Below are 7,276 nucleotides of genomic sequence, written 5' to 3' on the forward strand. Positions count from 1 at the left end.
AAACCAGATGAATAAATACGCAGATTATTCATTCAGACATGATACAAACACACTTTACAAGCACACTTTATAAAGCTTTAAAATCATTCAAAATCATTATATAATCAGAATTGTTCATTTCGTTACCGAGTATATTGTTTCACAAAATTTACCTCAGGACCTGAAATTATGGAGGGGGTAGTGTCATAGTCTTTTGCATTGACTTAATATTTGACACTGGAAGGACAAAACCTAAAGTTTATCTTTGCATGATTTGAACTCAGATCGTAAAGGGCCGTAAGTAAATACCACCATGACAGGGGGTAAAAGATCAATACTTCCAGAGTAGCTTGATGTAGAAGTCAGAAAGCAGTTTTGTAAATATAACCTGCCTTTGTCTGATATTACAATTGTTCCACAACAAGCCTCAGTTTGTTTTCTTTTCAATATAACTTTGACATTCAATAAGCAACGCCCTTGCTTGGTTAGCACGCATCGTGCTTCTCATCCTATTCAGTAAGCAAGTAAGCAAAATAGGTTTCTGCATAACATTTATACAGCATGAAAGCTGCAAGTTGCTTTCATTCGTTCAAATGACTATACAATAGAAAAATTGCTTTGGTTACTGGTAGAAAAGGAAATCTATAAGGTAAAACCTATGCAGATGAATAAAATAATATTAGATTAATTTTAGTAAAGAACTACTATTCGGTCCCTTGTTACGTATGGAAATCTTGAGCTGACCCTTTATTTAAACCTAATTCTATGGTATAAAGTTGCAGTTATAGTGTTTAAGTCACAAACAAATAATCAAATATTCATTCATTGTAAATGATAGCGAAAACAGTTTACACCAGAGACACGTTGTTTTAGAGATTTAACTATTACCAGTTAATCTAATCTCGAGGAATCTTATTAAGACGATTTAACATAAATTTCTGATCCTATTATTTGAATTTCACGTTTCCCTCAAGTGGATAAGTGACAGCTACCAGTTGCAAACTGAAAGTGATCATTATAAAAATACAATCCAATACCGATACAACATCGGCTTTCCGAACACTGATGGTCCAGAGCCTCTTATAATCAAGTTTTTCACGAAGAACTTAAAATTCCTGCGGCCACTAGACTAGTTTACTGATACCTTGCACCGATTAGTACTATGTACAATATAATATTAATAAACCTTTATCATTTATGCTAATGTACTGTTACCTGTATTTCATTTAATTATTTAGGTAAATTTAATATTTGTGTCATCCAAGGTGCCCCTACCCTGACTCGGAAAAATCAGTCATCTGGAAAGGCTTTGGAATTTTGTTCTGGTAAATGTACCTGTATTGTTTTTATCTAAATATCTGTATTACGATTTCTAATGAATATAATATAACTTTCCGCATATTTACTGGCTCCAAAGTTTTGTAAAGGACTGTGTGATGCGAGATAACGAGAGTTGATGTTGGACAACACACGGTCCTTACAATATATGTAAGATGGAATGCGTCATGTGTGCAGGGAGAAAAGAGAGAGACACAACAGCATAGAATGCTTATGAAAGATTTATTGATATATTCGTGTTTGTGTGTGTGTGAGCATCGGTGTATGCGTGTGCGTTGTACCTATATAGCAATGAAAACGAAGACAGGGAAAGAGTCTATAATGAGAAATTAGATGTTCAGGAATACAATAATGAGAATACCAGTTCGTGATCAACTGTACACGGGTTGTTGCGATGCTGTATCAAGACGTTGTGACAGTAATGCGGAGCCGGTTGCGGTACGTGTCGTACGTGAACTTGTGGCTGTGATGCTGAGCCGGTCACTTGATACAGGAGTCCTCGCAGGTAGTATATTCACCGTTAATCCGTGGAGCTTACTCACAAACGGTGAACTGAAGCGTTGAAACCTGGGCGAGTTGTTTGTTGTGCTGTGTACGTAGAGAGATGATGTTGACTACGTTGGTGAGAGACATAATGGTGGCGATGAAGATGGAAATCGCTGGAACTGGCTGTCTTGTGTGGTCAGTGGCTAGACTTTAAATTGTCTGAACCAAAAGTCCTTGAGACGAGGAGAAGTTAACTTTTTATAGGGAGCAGTCGGCTCAAACTGGGGTTGAGAACAAACTGTCTCGCGTAATTTATTTGGACGCTGCGATTGGTTATATCCTGCAATTGACGCGACAGAGTAAGAGACAAATTGCGCTAATACCAACCAGTAAGAATGGTGGACACAACGGTGTCCAAATGGCGGCCAAAGGTTAGATGGTTAGTCTCGAAATGATATTTGTCAATAGCTAAAAGTATTTCCCCCCTCCCTGTATAATATTTTCTAGTTGACTTTTTGATGTTCTTTGCATTAAATAGATTAACACTAATGTAATTTAGAATTGTTTCATTTTCCAATACCTTCATTAGAATTAAACGGGAATTAATTTCATTCAGACACCGTAAACTTGATAACATCATTCCTCAATTCATAAGTGTACAGTATTTCTTATGAAATTGAAGGCTAAAGTGTCAAAAATAAAGGTTGTCGACTTCACAAAACTAGTGCATTCGCTGAATATAATTTCAGTATATATGACCTTTAAAAAGACACATACAATAATGAAGATTCGGTTTGTATGTTTGTACTTTCGTTTCCATATGTCTCTTATTGAGATTCATACTTTTCTTAACTATAATGAAGCGAAAAGTCAGTTAAAATAATGATATTTATGTACAAACCACGGCAGCCATTCGTATTTTAAAATATTTGTTGGTTTCACAAATACATTGTATCAAATAATATTCGTCCTATTTCCCGTTCATATGCGTCACTCCCCTATTTTATTTTATTCTGCACAGTGGGAATTAATCATTGCTTTAAGAAATATTTTCGTTGGCGTAAACTGTCATATATGTTTTATGTAAGTGTTATATTAAGGGTGGCCACCATTTAACATTCCATGTGTCATTTTTTCAAGCCCGAATTCAGATGTATCCATATTCAGTTTTTATATAAAGATGTCGTTAAAGTAGATAAATTTAGCATTTTTGTATGATATAATGATTTAATATCAAAGCTTCGGTTTTTATGACCAGCGTCAAAGTAATTTCATAGGACGCTTCAGTATTGCCAGACTTTCACGGCTTCTTTCAATAGATCTATTGTCTCTTCTTATTATTTCTTTCACTCTTAATCACGCATTCTTTAACCACTGCCTTTAGACTTTCTTCAGTTTTGTCTATGTTATATAGTGTCTGTTAAGATTAAGTCTTCTATCATGTAAGAAACTATTTTCACAAAGTATGCACGAGAGTTTTTCTGAAGGATCTGCTTTGTATAAAGTGTAATTTCTTTTACTGTTCATTGAATTCACGCTTACTTTCACTTTCTATTTTTATTTTGTTCGTTTTCTGTTGCATTATAATGCTTTTGTAGAGAAACCTCTCTCTCGTGTATTTATTTACAAATAATAACGTAGCGGCTAACATCTAGCCTTCGGCCGCTTGGACCCTTCTGTCCACCACCCTGATTGGCTCTTATATGCGCAGCATTTGTCAACAGTTCTGTTACGCGCCAGGGTGCATATCAACCAATCGTGGCCTTCTGTTAAGGTCACGTGAGAGAGAGTTTTCCGGCTGTTTTGTGAGCCCGTTTTTATCTATAAATAAGCCTGTTTCATCTACGCCAGTTTGTCTCGGCTTTAGACCTCTCAAAGGTCTAGTCGTAGACCACCACACAGAACACAGCTCCAGCCAGTTTCCAGCGACGACGTCAACACCACCGATCTACTGTCCACTACAGTCCCGTCGCCAGCGCTAACACCATCGCCAGCGTACACACTACCAACAGCAACCGCGGTTCCTTCTCAACACTGTTTGTGTGGATTGTTTCCACCTCGAAAATAACAGCCAGAACACCCTGCGAGAATCTTCTGTACCAAGTAACCGGTCGCAGCATCGACGCTCAACTTCACATACAACATGTGACACCTCAGCTCTGCTGTTCGACCACAACGTCTTGTGTACAGACATTCTACCTACTGTGTAACTCTTTTATGAAGTGGTATTTTCTTATCTCTGTGTTCAGGACTTTTATAGTCTGTTACAGACACTTATTCTATGTTCTGTATTTCTCATTCACACACACACACATATTATTGTATACACACACTTGTACACGAAGGTCTGTCTTATGTATTGTTTATATTGCCGCATGCACGCACACACAGAGACACAGTTCACTATGCTAATAAACTTACTCTCTATATATATCAAACGGTTGTGTCTCGTCACTCTCTTTCCTTTGCTGGCATTTGCTCGCATCTCACCTGTGAGCCCTCCTATGTTATATTACATGTTTTTGTGTCGACCGTGCGACACGTTAAAAGGAGCCTGTTTCCACACGTCGCCAATTCTCCTTTGGTTCGCACGGTCGTTTATTTACACTTTCAAACAACGTGCGAACCCACAACTGTTTACAAAGGACGGACAAAGGGCAATTCTGTAATGTAGGCATGTTATCGACTAGTAAAATGCTGCGATAGACCGGCTCTAGTTGCCATCTCAGGATCAAACAAGTATCAAATATCTATTGCGCACTTATGAACGAGTGCTCAATGTGCCGTCATTCAATTGTCTCTATCTTGTGTTAAAAGGAGCTTTGCTCATTTTTAATTTCTTCTGATACTAAACAGCTTTATCCTAGTCACACAGACTATTTCTGATGATTGTGTTGTTCTCTCGCTTTAGTTAAGAGCATCTCTCTATTTCGAATGAGTAGGTCTGATCCACAGATCCAGTTTAAGATATTTCATACCTCCACTTCGTGAATGATTACACAGGATCATCAACTAGGGTATGTGAAGTACTCTGGGTAAATTGTTTTTCTTTCGCTGTCTACTCTGCTTACATATACCAGTAGATTCTGACAGTAGCCAGAAAAGAGTTGGACTCTGTCGGAGTGCAAGAGAGGCTTTTAGGAAAGTGGTTATACACCATTAGGTGTACACCTGCTCTCCTATATTAAATTCGGAATAAACACAATGAAATGCGACTCTGAACTATCAACACAACAATATTTATTCATGGAGTAAAATAGGCATGGTTGCTGAGACGTCTGAATGTTGTTGTGAGCTGTCCCCAGAGTTGGAATGTTGGAGAGACAGCTTGATACGACCACGCTCATGTGAGAGAGCTCTGGGCTGGGCGTCCGACCTCTCCGCCGGCCGGCGAGAAAAGTGAACGAACAAGGGCGCCAAACTTGGATATTGATGACTACGCATGCGCACGAGACAAGGCGTTACTACAGGCTGCTTCTGTTCACTTAACGTCAGCAGGGTGAATCCCACAACAGTGTTGGAAATTAATCCGGTATAAATTAAAATCGCATTAAAGGTCGTGCTCATGCAACACCTTCCTTAGTGACTTTTCTATTTTGTTTGTAATGTATCTGCTAAATGCCTTTAGTGGAAGTCATTCTGTTGACAGCATTATGTTTAGGTCAGTGATCTGAGAACAGCTTACTTCTCTCTTCCCATCAATCTCAAAGGTTGCGATATCGATCATGAACACAGCCTTTCCTACAGTAACAAAATCATATTTTTTTTATTTTATTTTATTTTTAATGTCACGAAAAGTCAGTATTTGATCGGTCAGTGAGTTCGTGGAGACAATAAACTCTACAGTTGACTGGTTCAGGCCGAAATAAGATATGCATTTAGATATCATTTAAATCTTTTCAGGATTAATTTTCAAGCTAAATTTCTTAAGGCATTTTGAAAATAATTAAACGATTGTGAGCATGGAAATGTTTAGTTACTGATTCTAGATACGGGCATAAAAAAAAGAGTAAAAGAGAATGTTTAGAGAGATAGTGATAATGCCTAGTCTACCTTTTCGTTCTTTCTTGTAGACCAGTGGTTTTCAACCATTTTTTACCCAACATCTTCGTTGATGGACCACCATAGCTATTTGTTGTTTAAAAAGTAATTTTATAGAAATTTCTTTCAAAATCCTTTTATCTTTTTTACACAATAACTTATGAAATAAATGATGTAAGACGTTAGAGAAAGAAACCAAACTGTTCTTTTTAATAAATATGTAGTGACGTCATATGGCGCCAAAAAGGCATAGTCGCCATTACTACATCTTTAACCACGCATGCGTGGATTTCAACATCCAAGCGTTCCCGCTTCTATTCTGTCTCTTTACCACGCCAGACAGCGACCAAGCAAGACGTCTCAACAAGCTCTCTCATTGAGTGTGGTTGAACCAAGTTGTCTCTCCAACGATTCAACTCTAGGGACAGTACATCTACATTCAGACGTCTCAGTAACACAGACTTTCCCACACAGGAGGCTACTCAGAAACCGGACAATTGGAGGCTGTTCATTTTACCTCTTTAAATAAATATTGTTGTTGTTGATCAGTTTGGAGTTCTGCGTTCCGTTCAATTCCTAATTTAATATAGGAAAGTCAGGTGTACATCTAATGATGTATAACCCACTTTCCTAAAAATACATCTAAAGTAAAAAAATTTTCATAGATCCTTAATATATTACTGTGTCTCCAATTTACTAGCATGAACGGCCAAGCGAACACGTGGGTTTGTTTACATCAATTCGGCAGTTTCCGTAAGGGAAGTGGGAAAGGACGCGAAAGAGATAGAGAGCCCGATTTCTTTTGATGTTGGTATGCTAAGAGTTGCTGTGGTAAGTAGCAAACAACAAGGAAAAAGAAAAATAGCAAACATAAACACACATGCCAGTTATCTCTCACCTTATCTCTCTCTATTTCTTTCTCTCTTTCTCACACACACACATGCCGCTTTCTCACATTAACAAAGGAACTTCACATACACATCACACTTTCTGTCTCGCATACTCACTATAAAAAGATCTCTATTTCTTTTGAAGTTGGCATGTGTGTGTGTGTGTAATGTTGCATGAATCCCACATTGAGAACCACTGCTGTAGACCAATGTTGGGCGCCAAACTTTCCTGAACCTTCTACGTGAAATATATTTCCTTAATCGCTCCCGAGACTTAGAGCTTGTGTAAACGTTTCCAGTAGCTCATGTTTTTGACACAAGCTATCTGCTTAATAAAAGATAATTGTACACATAACATCTTGAGCTATTAGGAAACTAGAGTTGTGACTCAGTCTAAATTAATTCCGTTCCGATAGTACAGAAAAGAATAATTGATATACCAAGTATTCTTTTATATCATGACTAATCTTTCCAACAAATCGGTTGGATGATCGATTATACGATCAATAAAATCCAGTATAACCGAAATTCAAATTTCTGTT

This window comes from Octopus bimaculoides, chromosome 3, assembly GCF_001194135.2.
Source record: "Octopus bimaculoides isolate UCB-OBI-ISO-001 chromosome 3, ASM119413v2, whole genome shotgun sequence".
Taxonomy (NCBI): domain Eukaryota; kingdom Metazoa; phylum Mollusca; class Cephalopoda; order Octopoda; family Octopodidae; genus Octopus; species Octopus bimaculoides.